This window comes from Somniosus microcephalus, chromosome 1, assembly GCF_052327205.1.
Source record: "Somniosus microcephalus isolate GS21.2 chromosome 1, FLI_Smic_1.0, whole genome shotgun sequence".
In the NCBI taxonomy this organism is placed as follows: domain Eukaryota; kingdom Metazoa; phylum Chordata; class Chondrichthyes; order Squaliformes; family Somniosidae; genus Somniosus; species Somniosus microcephalus.
The window spans coordinates 406,617,591-406,636,757 of NC_140987.1; positions in this window are offsets into that span (position 1 = coordinate 406,617,591).

Consider the following 19,167-nt stretch of genomic DNA (forward strand, 5'->3'; position numbering starts at 1 on the left):
AGCGCATCTTCAGCAATCCGATGGTTTGCTCGATAATTCCTCTGGTGGTAATGTGGCTGGAATTGTAGCACTCCTCAGCTTCGCTGGCTGGTCTCCTCAACAGCGTCATTAGCCAAGAGCGTAGGGGATATCCCTTGTCTCCAAGTAGCCATCCTTGAAGTTCGTTTGGCGGACTGAATAGCGGAGGCACAGTAGACTGGCGCAGCATGAAGGAGTCATGGCAGCTGCCAGGGTACTTGGCACAAACATGCAAAATCACCTTCTTGTGGTCACACACCAGCTGAACGTTAAGGGAGTGGGAGCCCTTGCGGTTGACAAAAACTCCTGGATTGCGGTGGGGTGCCCTAAGGGCCACATGTGTGCAGTCAATGACGCCCTGCACCCTTGGAAAGTCTGCCAGCTGAGCTAATCCAAGCGCTCGTGCCCTCACACTTGCGCGATCCCTGGTGAAATTGATGTGATTGCGCGCGAGGGCAAAGAGGGCATCGGTTACCTGTTTGATGAAAGTGTGTGCGGCCGCCTGGGAGATGCCACTGATGTCTGCTGCTGATCCCTGGAAGGAGCCTAAGGCATAAAAGTTGAGTGCGGTGGTGACTTTGATGGCCACTGGTAAGGAGTGTGGACCTGGTGCTCTGGGCTCCAGGTCTTGCTGCAGCATTGCGCAGATGTCAGTCACAACCTCTTGCGAAAGTCGGAGCCGCCTCTGGCACTGCTGCTCAGTCATGTTGAGGTAGCTCACCCTGTGTCTGTAGACCCTGTTTGGGGGGTATCTCCTGCGCCGACAGCCTTCCATGCGCTGGCCCCTTCTGGCCTGTGCTGCCTCAGGTGGCTGAGCCGTAGCCTGCCGCTCCTGCTGGTGCTGCTGTTGTTGCTGGTGCTGCTGTTGCTGGAGTTGCTCCAGCCTCCTCTGCTGTTGGAGATCCTCTAATGCCAGGAAGGGAAGGAACAAAAGGCCTCCCATGCTTCGGGCAGATGCCTCCGTTGAGGAGGCGCTGAGTTAGGGTGGTGAGAGGGGCTTCCCAGGAGCTCACACTGGAGAAGTGTGTGAGGCTCCAACCTTCCACAGCTGTGCCTAAGCCTTCAACAAGTTGTCCCAAGCCTTCAGCAACAAGATCCTGCAGCCTACAAATGCTGCCTGATTAAATCTCTTCAGTCCTGATTGACCTGCAGCTGAAAGCAAGCAAGCCAACTCTGTTCACGCCAGGTTTCATCAGCGGTGTTCCCACCAGCCGTGTTTTATGTGGGGAAAGGCTGAAAATTGCAAGGGACCCTGAAAATAGGATTAAACATGCCAATAATTGATCATTAGGCTCCCGCCGACCATTCCCGCCTGCTGCGGGCGGGACTGATTCGGGTTGCGCTGAAACACGGGGGCGAAAGTCGGGCAGGGAATTGGGCGGGGGGGGTCGCGACCCCCTATTTCTGCGATTTTCAGCCCCCGCCCGCCTGAAAGCCCGCCCGACAGCTGGGGGAAAATTGGGGCCTACAAATCAACTCTGACTCACAAGGGGCTTCAGATCCACTTACTGAAGTGACTGATGCCACTCAACCTGTGAGGTCATCTGCAGAAGACCTGAATATGTAACAGTGGTCCTGTCTGAAGCAATAGACAGATTCCTGATTCTACAAGAGCATAGCTTAGGGTTAAGCTTCGGGCTACAAAAATCTGGATCTCCAGGCTTTCTTTTTAGACTTCTAACAGTTTTACTTCTGGTACTTAGAAATTTTAAAGATAGGTTAACAGGAAAATGCACCACCCAATATAGTACAGACCAGGAAGACCAGGAGGATCCCAGGCTTTTGTCTGAAAACACATTTGGGAAGGGCCTTGGGACGTTTTACTACATTAAAGGTTCAATTTGTGGCCTGTGCTAAGTTAGTTGATCTCAGATGCGGTGGCAGTAATTGTTCTACAATTAGTGTTGGGGACCTTAGCCTAGTGAGGCCAGAGAATCCGCACAGATATGCGCTTCAGACCTCTACCCAATGACTCCCTGCTGGAAAGCATGCTCCTCAAGGTCGCCGGCCATGGCCATCTCAAGTGCCCTTAATAAAGGCCCTGCAACCTTCTACATCCCAAGCTGAAGGCACTCAGTGAGCACCTCATAGAAGTGCTAGAGTAGGTAGAAGAGCACTGAGGACAGGTGTGGTGTATGTAACCTGTTCCACCTTAAGAGAACTACCTTAAGAGATGTACTACTTTCTCTTGGCTGCTGTAGACTGTAATACCGGTGGTGACCACACCGGTATATAAGTGTTGTGTAGGGATTTGCTGGGCAGTTCAGCCCTGACCTCCGAATAGTAAAGACCTGTTAAAGTTATTCTTGTGGTCTGTGTCCAGTGATTTATAATAAGCATAACTGGGACACACAGACTTAACAGTGGCGACGAGTCCGATCTTACCCTGCGGCAGTTTTACATCCAAGGCAGCTTCGTCCTCAGAACGAGCGTCGAGAAGAGGCATCCGCCCTCATCATCCTGCTGAGCACCATCGCACGGGAGGCATCGAGAACCCAGGTTAAAAAGAAAAATTCTGACCACGAAGCCCTCCATCAGCGACAGGCAGTGATCATCCCTTCTACCACGGTGGTGGGTAAGCCGATCAGCGACACGAGCAGAAAGTCGGCCGCGTTGACTGTGGAGTGGGGGAGGGAAAACGGAGGAAAAAAGGCGGAGAACTCGACCACGGCCGGTGAAAAGGGCCGGGCTGCAATCGAGGCCGAGAGGCGCAGCGTCGGGGAATTGAGAACCGCTGGGGAGGCGAGAACAGCAGCAGCACGGCAATCGCCATTGCAGCCAGCGGGGGAAGAAGGCAAACGCGGGAATCCACCATTGTAGTCGGCGGGGGAAGAAGACGAGCGCGGGAAAGACCGCCAAGCGTGGGAAGCCGCCATTATAGTAGGCGGGGGAAGAAGACAAGCGCGGGAAGCCGCCATTTTGAGAAAAAGAAAAATTTAAAAACTTGCAAGGATGCCTAAACATGGGAACATTAATACCTTTGATAGCGATATCGAAGATTGGACCACGTATGTAGAACGCATGGAAGTTTATTGTAAAGCAAATAAGGTACCAGATGATGAGAAAGCACTAACCTTATTAAGCTCAATGGGTGCGAAGACATACGGGCTATTGAAGCACCTTCTGTCACCAGATAAACCGGCGGATCAGACTTTCGTGAATATTGTTACTGTCCTGAAAAATCATTTAAACCCCACGCCGCTGATGATAGCGGAACGATTTAAATTTTACAGAAGAACGCAGCTGAAAGACGAAAGCAACGCTGAATTTTTAATTGAACTGCGTAAGCTATCAAAGTACTGTCAGTTTGGAACAGGACTAGCAGATGCGCTGAGAGATAAATTTGCGTGTGGATTGTTAAAAGAAGGAACACAAAAGCAACTGCTTGAGGAGAATGATCTTACACTTGATAAAGCTGTCACTATTGCAGCATCACACGAAGCCGCAGCGAGAGGCACTGCGGAAATGCAGCTACGGTCACTGGAACTCAGCACCAATCAAATGGTCTTGGGTACAGTAAAATGTTATCGTTGTGGAAAGACAACGCATGATCAGAACCAGTGCTGGTTCAAAAATCAGGAATGCAGAAAATGTGGCAGGCTTGGTCACATAGCTAAAGTATGCCGGTCAGGAAAGAAGACCAGCAACAAAAAGTCACCGCAGGAAAAGTACAGAAAGGTACACAAGGTGACAGAGAACAGTTTGAACGAACAGAAGTCAAATTCAGACTCCAGCAGTAATGAACTGGGTAGTCTAAGAGTACACAATGTTGGTAAGGAAGCAGACCTCCAAACAATCTGGGTCACACTTCAGATAGCAGGAGTCCAAGTGAAGATGGAATTGGACACTGGATCGGCATTGACGGTCATGAATAAGCAAGATTACAAAAGGTTATTCCCACATGTTCCCCTACGGGATACGGAGATTGTATTGAAAACATACACGGGGCAAAGAGTATACCCCATCGGGAAGATAGAGGTAAAGGTGGTCCACAAGGGCAAAGAAAGCCGAGGAATGGACTTATATGTGCTACCTGAGGGAGGTCCACCACTACTGGGACGGGAGTGGATTAGGAAAATAAATATGGACTGGCATTCCTTAAAAGCACTAACGGTAGATTCCGGTAAAAAAGATGTCAAACCTAAACGATTGTCCAGAATATTGGATGATGCTAAAGAGGTGTTCCAACAGGGACTGGGAACACTGAGAGGAATTATGGCAAACATCAAGGTTGAAGAACATGCAAACCCGAAATTTTTCAAAGCCAGACCGGTACCTTATGCGATACGACCTGCTGTGGAAGCTGAGCTGGAAGGGCTAGAACGTTCAGGAGTACTGTCTAAGGTAGACTGGAGTGAGTGGGCCATGCCCATTGTCCCCGTCATGAAGCGTTCATCGAGCAACAAGCCGGGGGAGCCGGGGGAGGTTCGCATCTGTGGAGATTTCAAGATCACTGTTAATCCGGTGCTTCACACGGTGCAGTATCCGCTTCTGCGGATTGAGGATATCTTCGCTTCGTTGTCTGGCGGGAAACACTTCACCAAGATAGACCTGGTGCAGGCGTACTTACAGATGGAAGTTGAGGAAGAGTCACGCCAGTATCTCACGATCAACACGCATAGAGGCTTGTATCGGTATAATAGACTGGTTTTTGGAGTGGCATCGGCTCCAGCAATTTGGCAGAGGGCCATGGAGCAGGTATTACAGGGAATTCCAGGCACACAATGTTACCTGGACGATATTCTGATTACAGGAGATGATGACGAGGAACACCTTGCAAATTTGGAACTGGTGCTCACCAGATTGAAAGAATATGGACTTCGAGTTAATCGCCAGAAATGTGAGTTCTTTCAGAAGCGGATCTCGTACTGTGGTCATGTCATTGACCAGGAGGGGCTTCATAAGTCTCCTGACAATATCGAAGCTGTTGTGAAGGCTCCCGCTCCGGATAATGTATCCCAGTTGAGGTCGTTCCTAGGGTTGATTAACTATTACCATAAGTTTCTGCCAAATTTATCCACGGTGCTGCACCCACTGAACGCTCTTTTGCAGAAGGGAGTACCATGGAAGTGGAGCGAGGACTGTAAGAGGGCCTTTCACAAAAGCAAGACATTGATCACCTCAGAGGAAGTGTTGGCTCACTTCAACCCAACGCTGCCTATTCGTTTGGCTTGTGATGCTTCTCCATATGGTATTGGGGCAGTACTCTCACACAAGTTGCCAAATGGCCTGGAGAGGCCAGTTGCGTTCGCATCCAGATCATTGACCTCCGCTGAGCGCAACTATGCTCAGATAGATAGGGAGGCTCTCAGCCTTGTGTGGAGAGTAAAGAAGTTTAATCATTACCTGCAGGGCCAAAAGTTTACGCTTCTGACAGACCACCAGCCGTTGGTATCCATTTTTAACCCTAAGAAGGGTGTTTCGGTGATGACAGCACAGAGACTCCAGAGATGGTCCCTTTTCCTAGGGGCACATCAATATCAGATTGAATTCAAAGGTGCAAAGCAGCATGGTAATGCTGATGGGCTGTCGCGCCTGCCACTACCTACAGAGGAGGAGGCACCGACGGTTGACCCTGTTGAGTTATTTCACTCGACCATCATCGAATGTTTACCAGTCACCAATGCAGGTATTGAAAGAGAAACCAGGAACGACCCGACACTGTCCCGGGTCTACGAAGTGAAAGTGAAGGGATGGCCAGCACGTGGTGATCCACTGTTACACCAGCATTCTCAGCAAGACGAGAACAGCTGTCCGTCTGTCAAGGAACATTGATGTATGGAACAAGGGTGATTATTCCTCCTAAGTTAAGAGAGAGAGTTCTAAAGGAACTGCATGAAGGTCATCTGGGGGGAGTCAAGATGAAAAGCCTTGCTGGGGCTTATGTGTGGTGGCCGGGTATCGACCAACAGATAGAGGATCTGACGAAAAGCTGCTCAGGGTGCCAAAAAGTGCAAAATGCACCTCCGATTGCACCGCTGCATCCATGGGAATGGCCTTCAACCCCATGGCAACGTGTACATATTGACTTTGCTGGTCCATTCATGGACTCCATGTTTTTAATTGCGGTGGACGCACATTCTAAATGGCCAGAAGTGATTAAGATGACTACCACTACTTCGGAAAAGACGATCGCAGTGCTAAGAACGATATTTGCAAGAAATGGATTGCCAGAACAAATATGTTCAGACAACGGACCGCAGTTCGTGTCAGAAGAATTCCAGAAATTCATGAAGAAGAATGGGGTGAAACATTATACCTCTGCCCCATATCATCCGGCTACAAACGGGTTGGCCAAGAGATTTGTACAAACGTTCAAAAAAGCAATAAAGGCCATGAGCGAAGATCAGATTCCACTACAACACAAGGTGGACAAATTCCTACTGGCATATCGAAACACCACTCATGCAGTGACAAACCAAAGTCCTGCCATGATGTTCTATAACAGGAGGTTGCGGTCCAGGTTGGACTTGTTAAAACCAAATGTGCGGAGGGAAGTTGAAAACAAACAGTTCCAGCATATAAATAACAAGACCACTCGGAGTTTTGAAATAGGACAACCAGTGTTAGCCCGGGACTATAAAAACGAGAAATGGCAATCTGGAACAATTCGGGCCAGACAAGGACCCCTGATGTACACGGTAGATATTGGTGAAAATGTAATACGGCGTCATGCTGACCAACTGGTAGAATCGAGAACAAGGGTCGAACCTATGGTTACGGCAGAGACAACCGTGGAAGAAGTTAGTGAACCTGAAGCATCTACCTCAGAAGTGAATGTACCTGATGATGATGTCCAATCCATAAGAGACCAACTAGATGAGTCACCCCAGCAACGAGAATCAGAGACCCCTGAAAGGCGTTATCCAACTCGAATCAGGAGGCCTCCTCAGAGACTGAATCTTTGAACTGTTTTGCATGAAGTTGTATATATATATGTTATTATGTTATGTTAAATGGGGATATAACTGTTAAGCTAAAAAGGGAGGATTGTGGTGTATGTAACCTGTTCCACCTTAAGAGAACTACCTTAAGAGATGTACTACTTTCTCTTGGCTGCTGTAGACTGTAATACCGGTGGTGACCACACCGGTATATAAGTGTTGTGTAGGGATTTGCTGGGCAGTTCAGCCCTGACCTCCGAATAGTAAAGACCTGTTAAAGTTATTCTTGTGGTCTGTGTCCAGTGATTTATAATAAGCATAACTGGGACACACAGACTTAACAACAGGGACTAGGGGGGTTGCACCATGGTTGACAGTAGTTAATGACAGGTGTAAAGATCACTGGAAAATACAATTTTTTTCAAAATTCTTGTTGTGCAGAGGTAGTCTAGAGTTACCTATCTTGGCAGTGGAAGCATAGCTTCAGGAGGCATATGGTTTGTTCCATCAGGGCTTGAGTGGAGGCATGACAATGATTGCACCGCATCTCTGCCTCTATGTTCAGATCTGTGAAAGGTGTCACTATCCAGGTTTGGAGTGGCTAGCTTTGAACCCCCAAGCAGCTAACCTCCGACCTGATGCTTTAGGTCACAGAGAGGGGAGGATTGAGGACTGGAACAGGACAACGGCATCAGGGCAGCTGTCAGGAAACCTGGCACAAACCTGCATGATGGGCTGCAGGTCATTGCCCACCAGTTGGGCATTCAGTGAGTGAAACCCCTTCCTATTCAGGCAGAGTCCAAGCTCTTGTACTGAAGCACACAAGGCTATGTGTGTGCAGTCGATGATGCCCTGCACCTGGGGGAAGCCTGTAATCCTGGCTAAGCCCAGGGGCCTGTCTTCCTGTTTTTCAGCATCCCTGGGGAATGATATGAAGTCATTGGTTTTGGTAAAGAGTACATCTGTCACCTGGCGAATACAAGCCTACACAGCTGATCGGCTGATGCTGCTGATGTCACCTGCTGCAGGCTGGAATGACAGACATAAAGGTTCAGGGCCTCGGTGACTTTGACAGCCACAGGCAAGGATGTACGTGAGCTGGTCAAGGGCAGCTGTTGGTGCTGCAGGAGGTGACAGCTCTGTGACAGTCTCCCTGGTAAAGCGGAGCCTCCACACACACAGCTTCTTGGTGAGCTGCTGGTTTGGAGCCTGTATACCTGTGAGCTGCCCTCCTCTGTGTCGTCCCTCTGCAGCTGAAGCTCCCTGGACTCTAGCCAGCCCCTGTTGTATGAACGCATTAAAGCATAGAATCAGGCAGACAGGTTCATAACTGCGATGTTCACTTTATTCTGTAAAATGGCTGACTGCCGTTTTCCTGGGTAATTCCCATAATGCAATGTACATTACATTACCGTATTTACTGGTGTCAAACTCGCACATTACATTACCGTAATGACTGGTGTCAAACTCGCAATCAATACACGACATCCCCCTTTTCCTTGGAAACAAACTTGCAGTTGACAAACAGTTGCTTACAATAACACTGCATAACTTATTTGGTTTATAAACTTTTTACAAACTTGTGTCTTACCACACAACTAAATAATTCCCTGGTTTAAACATTTAACATCACCCATGCAGTTCTCGCACAGTTTATGTTGTGACATAATCAGACAGTCTTTGGGGTTTTCTTTTAACCCTTTGAGGTCTGGCTGTATTGGGTATGTCTGACATGTTGGTGTCAGTGGTATGTGTGTCAGGGTCTACTATACTGTCCTCAGTCCCTTGTGTTTCCTCCTGCTCATGGAGTGTCTCCTTTGGTCCATTGGTTCTGTATTTCTTCACAAACGTAGTGTTTCTCGAGTAGCATGCTCCGTCTGGAGATTCTACTACTACTTGACTCCCTGTTTTACTCAAAACTTTGTGGGGTGTGGCATTAAAAGGAGTGGTGAACTTGTCCACTTTTTCCTGCTGTACCAGCACCATGTCGCCAACTTCCACCTCTGAGTATTGTGTTCTCCGCTGTTCATCTGCATACAGTTTGGACTTGCCTTTTTGTTCTGCGTCCCGGTCACGTACTTCCATGTCTGCACGCGACTCTGTGATGTCTGGCAGCTTTACTCTCATTTTCCATTTAAAGAGCAGCTCTGCCGGGCTCTTTCCGGTCGTGGCATGTTCAATGCTCCTGTACACAGTCACATATTTTCTAAGTTCACGTTTCCAATCTAGTCCTTCTGACTGAGCAATTCTGATTCTCTTCAACAGCGATGCATTCTGGCGCTCGACTTCTCCATTAGCCTGAGCCCATTTTGCTGTCGTTTTCAGGTGTTTGATCCCGTTGTTTTCACAGTATTCTTTGAATAATTCAGAGCTGAATTGGGGACCATTATCAGATTTGCAGGTGATTGGCAAACCATGATGGCTGAAGATTGACTCTAAACTATCAATAACCTTCTCTGTTGTTGTAGAGGTCATGATGTCGTATTCATAGTAGCGACTATAATAATCAACTACCACAAGAATGGAGTGGTTGGATGACAAGGGTCCCAGTAAGTCTATAGCTACATCCTGCCAGGGGCCCTCCGGTAATGGTGTTGGTCTCAACAGTTCAGGTGGGTCGGGTCTGGCTACTATCTGACAGCCGTGGCACGCTTTACAGTGTTTTTCAGCTGCCTTGTCCATGCCAGGCCACCAAACCTTGGTTCTGAGATGTTGCTTTGTTCTAACTATTCCCAAGTGTCCTTCATGTGCTAACACCAGGGCTCGTGCGTGTAACACTGTGGGTAGCACGATGCGTGTTCCCCAAAGAACTAGGTACCCCACTACGCACAGCTCGTTTGCAATTGCTGCATAAGCTTTACAGTTCTCAAAATGTCCGTTTGTGATTGCCTTCTGTACCTCAATCAGCTCTGGGTCGGTAGCAGAGGCTTCCTCCACCTCTCTAGCAGTGAGTGCTTTTGGTGTCGCACTCACAGCTACAAATCTCACATATTCATCTGAGCCATGGGAATGTCTCTCCTGTTTTGCTGTCTCCCCCAGCAATCGTTCTTATGTTCATTAATAAATAGACATTCTTATTATGAACACAGCTAGCTTCTGCTAGACACTTTATTGAGCACATGTGGACTAGGTACAGTATCTGTAGAGGCATCCATCTTGACTGCTGCCTTCTGGGTAGCCTAGTGCCTCATGGGTAATGTAGTCTTAATATCCATACAGCTGGGTAGTGTAGTCTTATATACATACAGCTATATACAGCTCTACACAGCTCTACGGCTCCACCTAGTGTCCACTATAGAATGACATGTTATTGATCATTACAATCGTGACAGTGCGTCTGCAATGTTTTGCTTGCCTGGAATGTGTATCACCTTAAAATCATACGGCTGTAATCTAAGTACCCATCTCTCTATACGGGCACAGGGTTTAGAGTGTGGGCCGTATATCACTTGTAATGGCTTATGGTCAGTTACCAAGTTAAATTTTCGGCCATACACATATGGATGCAGCCTCTCACAAGCCCATACAAGAGCTAAGGCCTCTCTCTCTGTTTGAGAGTATTTCCTCTCACAGTCTGCTAAACTACGACTTACATAGCATATTGGCACCTCTTGTCCCTGTTGGTCCTGAACTAGTACTGTGCCTAAACCTACAGGACTGGCATCTGCTATCACCTTGGTTGGTACGTCCTTAGCAAAATATGCTAAAGTGCCGGCTCTGGCCAACTCTTCCTTGAGTGCACTGAATGACTGTCTCTGTTGTGATCCAAATTTAAATGGTGTGTGGCTCTGATAGCATTGCAAACTGCAGGATGAATCTGCTACTGTACCCAACGAGTCCCAAGAAACTCCTCACCTCTGTAGCATTCTCTGGTTCCCGAGCTTCTGCCACTGCTCACACTCTCTCTGCTGTTGGTCCGATGCCCTTTTCAGACAACAGGATTCCCATGAAAATCAATCGGCCCATGTTGAATTGGCACTTCTCTGAGTTTAGTGTCAGTCCACTTTCCATTAGTCTGGTCATGACAGCGTGCAGGCGTCTGTCGTGCATTTCCTGGTCGTGTGCATGCAAGATAATGTCGTCTGAGATGTTTTCAACACCCTCTATTCCAGCTAAGGCATTAGCTATCTCGTGCTGATATTGCTCACTAGCTGAAGATACACCGAATATCAGCCTCTTGTACCTTTATACTCCGTTATGTACTGCAAACGTTGTGATTTCTCGTGACTCAGGGGTCAGTTCTAGCTGGTGATAACCCCATTTCAGGTCTAGCTTACTAAGCACCGTCGAGCCATTCATACCTTGGAGTATCTCATCAACGGTGGGGATTGGATATTGTTCCCTCACTATTGCCTGGTTTGCTCGTCTCATGTCTAGGCATAACCTTACATCCTTATCCGCTTTTGGTACAATAACCACAGGATTTACCCATGTGGTGGGACCAGTTACAGGTTCGATAATGTCCATGTCCCTCAATTGTTTTATTTTGGCCTCTACTGCCCCCCTTAAGTTGAATGGTATACACCTGAGTGGCTGGACCACAGGCTTCACTTGTGGGTCGATATACAAACTGATCTGTTTTGTGTTCAGCCTTCCTACTTCCTGGAACACCTTTGGATACCGCTGTTCTAGTAGCTGTCTGACATCTACCACAGCTGAGACATCTGCGCCTATTTTTAAAACTCCCACTTTCATGGCTGTCTCCCTTCCTAGCAACGGCTCTCCATGGCCTTTAACCACAATGAACTCCGCCTGCTCAGTTCTCTTACCTATTGTAATCCCACATGTGAATACACCTTTAACTGACAGTGGTCGGCTAGAAGCATAAGAGAATAACTTTCTCTCTGTCTTAGGGACATGTGACTGACACTTAATGTGTTCTGGCTTTAATCCTTCCCATGTATTCTCATCCATCACATTATTAGTTGCACCCGAATCAATTAACATTCTCAGGTTTACTCCCCCCACACAAAAGGTAAGTCTCTCTGTCACGTTATTTCCAGTAACAGCAAATGCAAAGTCATTTTGTTCCTCTACATTGTTCACACTGCGTTTCTTTGTACCCTTTGTGTGGCATACTTTGGAGAAATGATCCTTTCCCTTGCACTTATTTTTCAATTCAATTCAATTCAATTTTATTTGCCATATGTAACTAGTACAATGGAATGCTTACTCCCGGTAGGGACTTATGACACGTTTGTCTGCGTGCTGGGCATTTCGGATCTCTGCCCATGTGGTCTGTGTGTCCACATCTGTAACATTTCCTTTCGTTCCTATCGCCATTTCCCTTTGGTTTCTCTGTCGAGCTTTTCGCATAATACCTCTTTTCTGTGTAACACGACGAACAGTATCTGTCTCCGCCTTCTCTGTACATGACATGGCTGACATCTGCTCCTCGACGCTTTCACATTGTGAGGCCAATTGTAACGTGCGGGCGAGCGTTAGACCTTGCCCTTCCTCTAGCAATTTCCTCTGCACATAGGCTGACGTGCACCTACTCAGGATAGCGTCACTTATTTGATTATCCACATCCCCCCCAAAAGCACAGTCTTTAGCAGCCTGCCGCAAGCGAATAGCAAATTGTTGCACAGTCTCACCTGTCTTCTGGGACAACTTATGAAAAGTCTGTCTAGCAAATGCTGCGTTGACCTGGGACACGAAGTAGTGATTCAAAGCACTAACCGCCGCCGTGTAGTCTGCTGGCTCTCCTGTGTCCGGTAGAGTCGAAAAGATATCCTGGACATCTGGTCCTGCTAGGTGTAGAAGTAGAGCTCTTCTCCTCTGCTTTGTGGCAGCTGTAGAGGTATCATCGATAATGAGTCCTTTGCCGTCGGCATAAAGCTCAAAAGACGTTAACCACCTCGTCCATCTTGGACCCAACGTGGCTGGCTCGGCGAAGCATGCAAAATTTTGAATGCCGGTCTTCTCCATCCTAGCTAACTAAACTTGGGCAACTACCTATCTAAAATGATTCCGTTCATTACCCTCATCGCAATGTTGTATGAATGCATTAAAGCATAGAATCAGGCAGACAGGCTCATAACTGCGATGTTCACTTTATTCTGTAAAATGGCTGACTGCCGTTTTCCCGGGTAATTCCCATAATGCAATGCACATTACATTACCGTATTTACTGGTGTCAAACTCGCACATTACATTACCGTAATGACTGGTGTCAAACTCGCAATCAATACACGACAGCCCCCATCTCCTTCTCCAGGCACAATGGTCATTTAAGCAGAAAACCCATTGAAAGCAATCAGAAATTTGCCTGAAGCCCCAGGTCAAGACCCCTTTGCTGACTCACCACATTATTTTCAGAAAAGATTACTGTCACTTCCAGCAGCCAAAAGTCTCAAAAAACTTAAAATCAGCACACTAGCAGTCCAAATAAACTAACTAGTGATTTACTTGAGAGCATCTGATGATCCCTTTAAATATTGCTGGAAATGGCACCCACCAGGCTGTTCCTGCCCATGATTTATGTGACTGATGTAGAATTGACGAATAGGGCTCCAGAGCTGCTGAAAGAGGCCTTTGGGTCCTTAAACAAGCTCTGGACCCTAATTGGCATGATCTTAATGGGTGCCTGGCCATTTCAGGTGAGCGTGCTGGATGCCTAAAAGAAGTCCCAATTCAAAATGGCAACAGACACATTCTGTGCTTGAAAGAAAGACTTGCATTTATATAACGCCTTCATGACCACCAGACATCTCAAAGCTTTTTACAGCCAATGAAGTGCTTTTGGAGTGTAGTCATTGTTGTGATGTGGGAAACGTGGCAGCCAATTTGTGCAGAGCAAGCTCCCACAAACAGCAATGTGATAATGACCAGATAATCGGTTTTTTGCTATGTTGATTGAGGGATAAATATTGGCCAGGACACTGGGGGTAACTCCCCTGCTCTTCTTCGAACAGTGCCATGGGATCTTTTACATCCACCCGAGAGAGCAGGCGGGGCCTCGGTTTACCGTCTCACAGGCGTGCAAGATTAGAACCTGACTTTCAGTGCCTTTGTGCTATTTTTTTGCAGGTAAAATGGGTGTTCCCAAGTTGAATGTTCTCCACATTATTTAAAGAAGGTAAGAATAAATCTTTAATGTATAATCTATTCACTGCATAGTCACCATTTACAGTAAGCCAACACAAGGAGAGATGAGGTCATTGACCCATGTAAATTTGATTCTCTGCACTGCTTGACACATGCAGAAAGAAAAGCATTGAGTACTTGCTGGAGCTCTTGACTAATTTTGATCATGATCGAATGATACCAATGACAGAAGAGTGTGGTACTGATGTTTGTTGGAAATTGGGAGACTGTGGCATTGAATAATATGGCTTAATCATTCCACAGCACTATTTGAAGAAGAGCAGGGGCGTTTTCCCAGTTTACTAGACAACATTTATCCCACAGCCAACACCTAAAAACAGATGATCTGCATTTATTGCATTGCTATTTGTGGGACCTCGCTGTACGCAAATTGGCTACTGCATTTCCTACACTACAACAGTGACTACACATCAAAGAGTACTTCTGATGCGCTATCAATTACTCATAAAAGACTGAGAGTTAAGAGAGTAACTAAAGGCTTTTATTAACAAAAGAATGAAGGTCTGCCTCGAGTGGTCGACCGGTCCAGAAATACAAAGGGCTGGGGAGCAGTCACCTTTATACTAGGACTTGTGGGAGGAGTCAGCCGAGGCATGTCCAGGCATGTACACAGTGGAATACAAACAGTGGTTTACCACATTCACCCCTTGTTTAAAATTGAGTCCGGCGGGGTGAAGTGTATTAAAAGTTAGTGTATTGGAGTCTCTCCGGAGGTCTTGTCTGCCGCTGTGATCAGCGTGGTGACAGCAGGGGTAGTGGAGCTTCCGGTGTCGAGTCCTGCGTGGGCTGTGGCACAGGCGTGTCGTCCTCGTAGATGTCGAGCGGGTCGCGGGGCCCAGGCCTGCCGTCTGCTGGGGCTGGATATCGGATCATGGGGGGGGGTGGTAGTGAGTAGTGGGTTACTGCGGCCCCCGAGGGTGCAAGGTCTCTTATGGAGACTGTGTCCTCCCGCCCGTCCGGGTATGCAATGTAAGCATACTGGGGGTTGGCGTGGAGGAGGTCGACCCTCTCGACCAGGGGGTCCATTTTATGGGTCCTCACGTGCCTTCTCAGTAGGACCGGCCCTGGGGACGTCAGCCATGGCGGTAGCAATGTCCCCGATGTGGACTTCCTTGGGAAGACAAACATTTTCTCATGAGGGGTGGCGTTAGTGGCAGTGCAGAACAGTGACCAAATAGAGTGGAGCACATCGGGGAGCACATCCTGCCAGCGGGAGGTTGGAAGGTCCCTAGACTTTAAGGCTAGCAGGGCGGCCTTCCAAACTGTCGCATTTTCTCTTTCCACCTGTCCGTTCCCCCGGGGGTTGTAACTGGTGGTCCTGCTTGTGGCAATGCCCCTAGTTAGCAGGTACTGACGGAGTTCGTCGCTCATAAACGATGAGCCCCGGTCGCTATGGATATAGCTGGGGAAACCGAACAGGGTGAAGAGGTCGTTCAGACATTTAATGACCGTGGCACTGGTCATGTCCGGGCAGGGGATGGCGAACGGGAAACGGGAGTACTCATCAATAATATTGAGGAAGTACACATTGCGGTCGGAGGAGGGGAGAGGCCCTTTAAAATCAACGCTCAGGCGCTCGAAGGGGCGAGTGGCTTTTATCAGGTGGGCCCTGTCTGGTCTATAAAAGTGCGGTTTGCACTCAGCGCAGACTTGGCAGTTCCTGGTCATGGTCCTGACCTCCTCAATAGAGTAAGGCAGGTTGCGGGCCTTGATGAAGTGGAAGAACCTGGTGACCCCCGGGTGGCAGAGGTCATTGTGGAGGGCCCGCAGTCTATCGATCTGCGCGCTGGCGCAGGTGCCACGCGATAGCGCATCCGGGGGTTCATTGAGCTTCCCGGGCCGGTACAAGATCTCGTAATTGTAGGTGGAAAGTTCGATTCTCCACCTCAAGATCTTGTCATTTTTGATTTTGCCCCTCTGCTTGTTGTTAAACATGAAAGCAACTGAACGTTGGTCAGTGAGCAGGGTAAATCGTTTTCCGGCCAGGTAGTGCCTCCAATGACGCACAGCCTCCACAATCGCCTGTGCCTCCTTCTCAACAGCGGAGTGTCTGGTCTCCGGGCCTTGGAGGGTTCGTGAAAAGAAGGCCACGGGTCTCCCCGCCTGATTGAGGGTAGTGGCCAGGGCAAAGTCGGACGCGTCGCTTTCCACCTGGAAGGGGATGGATTCGTCCACTGCGTGCATGGTGGCTTTGGCAATGTCTTCCTTGATACGGTGGAAGGCTAAGCGGGCCTCTGCCGTCAAGGGAAAAGAGGTGGACTTGATCAGCGGATGGGCCTTGTCCGCATAGTAGGGGACCCACTGGGCATAATAGGAGAAAAACCCTAGGCACCTCTTCAGGGCCTTGAGGCAGTGGGGCAGTGGGAGTTCCATAAGGGGACGCATCCGGTCGGGGTCGGGGCCGATGACTCCGTGTTCCACAACACAGCCAAGGATGGCGAGGCGGTTTGTGCGGAATATGCACTTCTCCTTGTTATATGTCAGGTTCAGGAGTTGGGCGGCGCGGAGGAATTTTTCGAGGTTTGCGTCATGGTCCTGCAAGTCACGGCCGCAGATGGTCACATTGTCCAGATATGGGAAAGTGGCCTGCAACGCATTTTGATCTACCATCCGGTCCACCTCCCTTTGGAAGACGGAGACCCCGTTGGTGACGCCAAAGGGAACCCTAAGGAAGTGGTAGAGGCGGCCGTTTGCCTCAAAGGCAGTATACTGGCGGTCCTCAGGGCGGATAGGGAGCTGGTGGTACGCTGATTTCAGGTCAATGGTCGAGAAGACGCGGTACTGCGCGATCTGGTTGACCATATCAGCTATGCGGGGGAGTGGGTAGGCGTCCAGCAGGGTGTAGCGATTTATTGTCTGGCTGTAGTCGATGACCAGGCGCTGCTTCTCGCCGGTCTTAACGACCACAACCTGGGCTCGCCAGGGGCTGGTGCTGCCCTCAATAATCCCTTCCTTCAGGAGCCGCTCCACTTCGGTTTTAATGAAAACCCTGTCCCCGGCATTGTATCGCCTGCTCTTTGTGGCGATGGGCTTACAGTCGGGGGTGAGGTTAGCAAACAGTGGGGGGGGGGGGGTGACTCTGAGTGTGGAGAGGTTGCACCTGGTGCGCGGCGGGCAATTTGGGAGCTGCTGGCTGCGGACTGTGAGTGGGGGTAGGGGTCCACCGTACGCCATCGTAACACTTTTAAGGTGGCACTGAAAATCTAACCCCAGCAGGACGGCAGCGCAGAGGTCGGGCAGGACCAGAAGTTTAAAATGATCGTACACGGTCCCGTCTACTACGAGTGTCACTACGCAGTAGCCGCCGATGTCCGCCGACTGGGACCCGGAGGCCATAGAAATCCGCTGGTGCGCAGGCAGGACTGGGAGAGAGCAACGCCGCACCGTGTCGGGGTGGATGAAGCTCTCCGTGCTTCCAGAGTCAAAAAGGCAGATTGTATCGTGGCCATTTACCTTAATGTCCATTGTGGAACTGGCCAGCTGGTGCAGTCTCGCTTGGTCCAGTGTAATGGATGCCAGCGTAGGGGTCGGTGTGTCGCTGCGGGTATCAGATGAGGCAGTGTTGGGGGCCTGCTGCGTTCCGGCTGTCGTCCAAGATGGCGGCATCCATGATCCCCATGTGGCTGGAGGCGTCCAAAATGGCTGCTGTACCGGTGGTTCGTACATGGCCGGGGAGGCCCAAGATGGCGGCCCGCATGGCCCACACGCGGCGCTGCTGGGGTTCGGGGTGGCTTTGGCCCTGCAGACGTTAGCGTAGTGTCCCTTCTTCCCGCAGCCCGAGCAGATCGCGTTTTTCGCCGGGCAGCGCGCTCTGGGGTGTTTTGCCTGGCCACAGAAGTAGCATTTCTGGCCTTGGGGCACTGCTGTCTGGCCTTGGGACACTGCTGCGGTAGTTGGGCCGTTGCTGGGGTGTGGCTGGGGTGGCACGGCGCTATGAGGCGGTCCTACCGTGTCCCAGGCTGTCATTCCCCGCGGCGTCCACGGTGCAGAGGAGTAGGCATCCATGCCCTGGTAGGCTGCATCCAATGATAGTGCGAGTTCAGAGGCCTTGTTGAGGTCGAGGTCACTCTGCTCCAACAGTCGCTGTCGGGTGTAATTGGATCTGTGGCCCGCTACAAAAGCGTCCCGGATAAGTTCCTCTGTGTACACGGCGGCCTTTACATCCTTACAACCACAGGCCCGGCCAAGCACAGACAGTGCCTGAAGGTATTCCACGGTCGATTCCCCAGGTTGTTGTTTACGACTCCCCAGAAGGTGCCTGGCGTACACTTCGTTCACTGGGCGCGTGTACTGGTCCTTGAGGAGCTTGATAGCGTCCGCGTACGAGGTCGCGTCTTGGATGACCGAGTACACTCGGTGGTTCACTTTGGAGGTCAGGACATCCAGTTTGTCCTCGTCCGATTTGATTGCTGCGGAGGCGGTCAGGAATTTTTCGAAACACTTAAGCCAGTGAGTAAACTTGGTGGATGAGTCCGCCTCCCGATGATCTAAGTCCAGGCATGCTGGTGTGAGGATCTTCTCCATTATAAAAATTTTGTTAATAAAATTGATGCGCTATCAATTACTCATAAAAGACTGAGAGTTAAGAGAGTAACTAAAGGCTTTTATTAACAAAAGAATGAAGGTCTGCCTCGAGTGGTCGACCGGTCCAGAAATACAAAGGGCTGGGGAGCAGTCACCTTTATACTAGGACTTGTGGGAGGAGTCAGCCGAGGCATGTCCAGGCATGTACACAGTGGAATACAAACAGTGGTTTACCACAACTTCATTGGCTGTAAAGTGCTTTGGGACATCCTGAGGTCATGAAAGTTGCTGTATAAATGCAGGTTCTTTCCTTCCTTTTTAGTAGCTCTGTCTACACAATCCGCTGAGTGACTTGTACACTCTTGTGTATTAACATCCAGAGTGAGCCAGACAACAGATTACGTGGGAATATGGAGAAGAAATATTTCAGCCAACATTCAATGCTGGTCCCGCATGTATTGTTGCTATGTTCTGAACTTGTTTTACACTACCTGAAGCCGACATCTTCACGCACACTGAATCAACACTAGTCATATAATTAACAAGGTGAAATCATGCCCTCTGATATTAATGTATGAACGCTTAATTCAAATAGAACTCTTCCTTCTGTTATTTTAGCAAAAGTATTAAC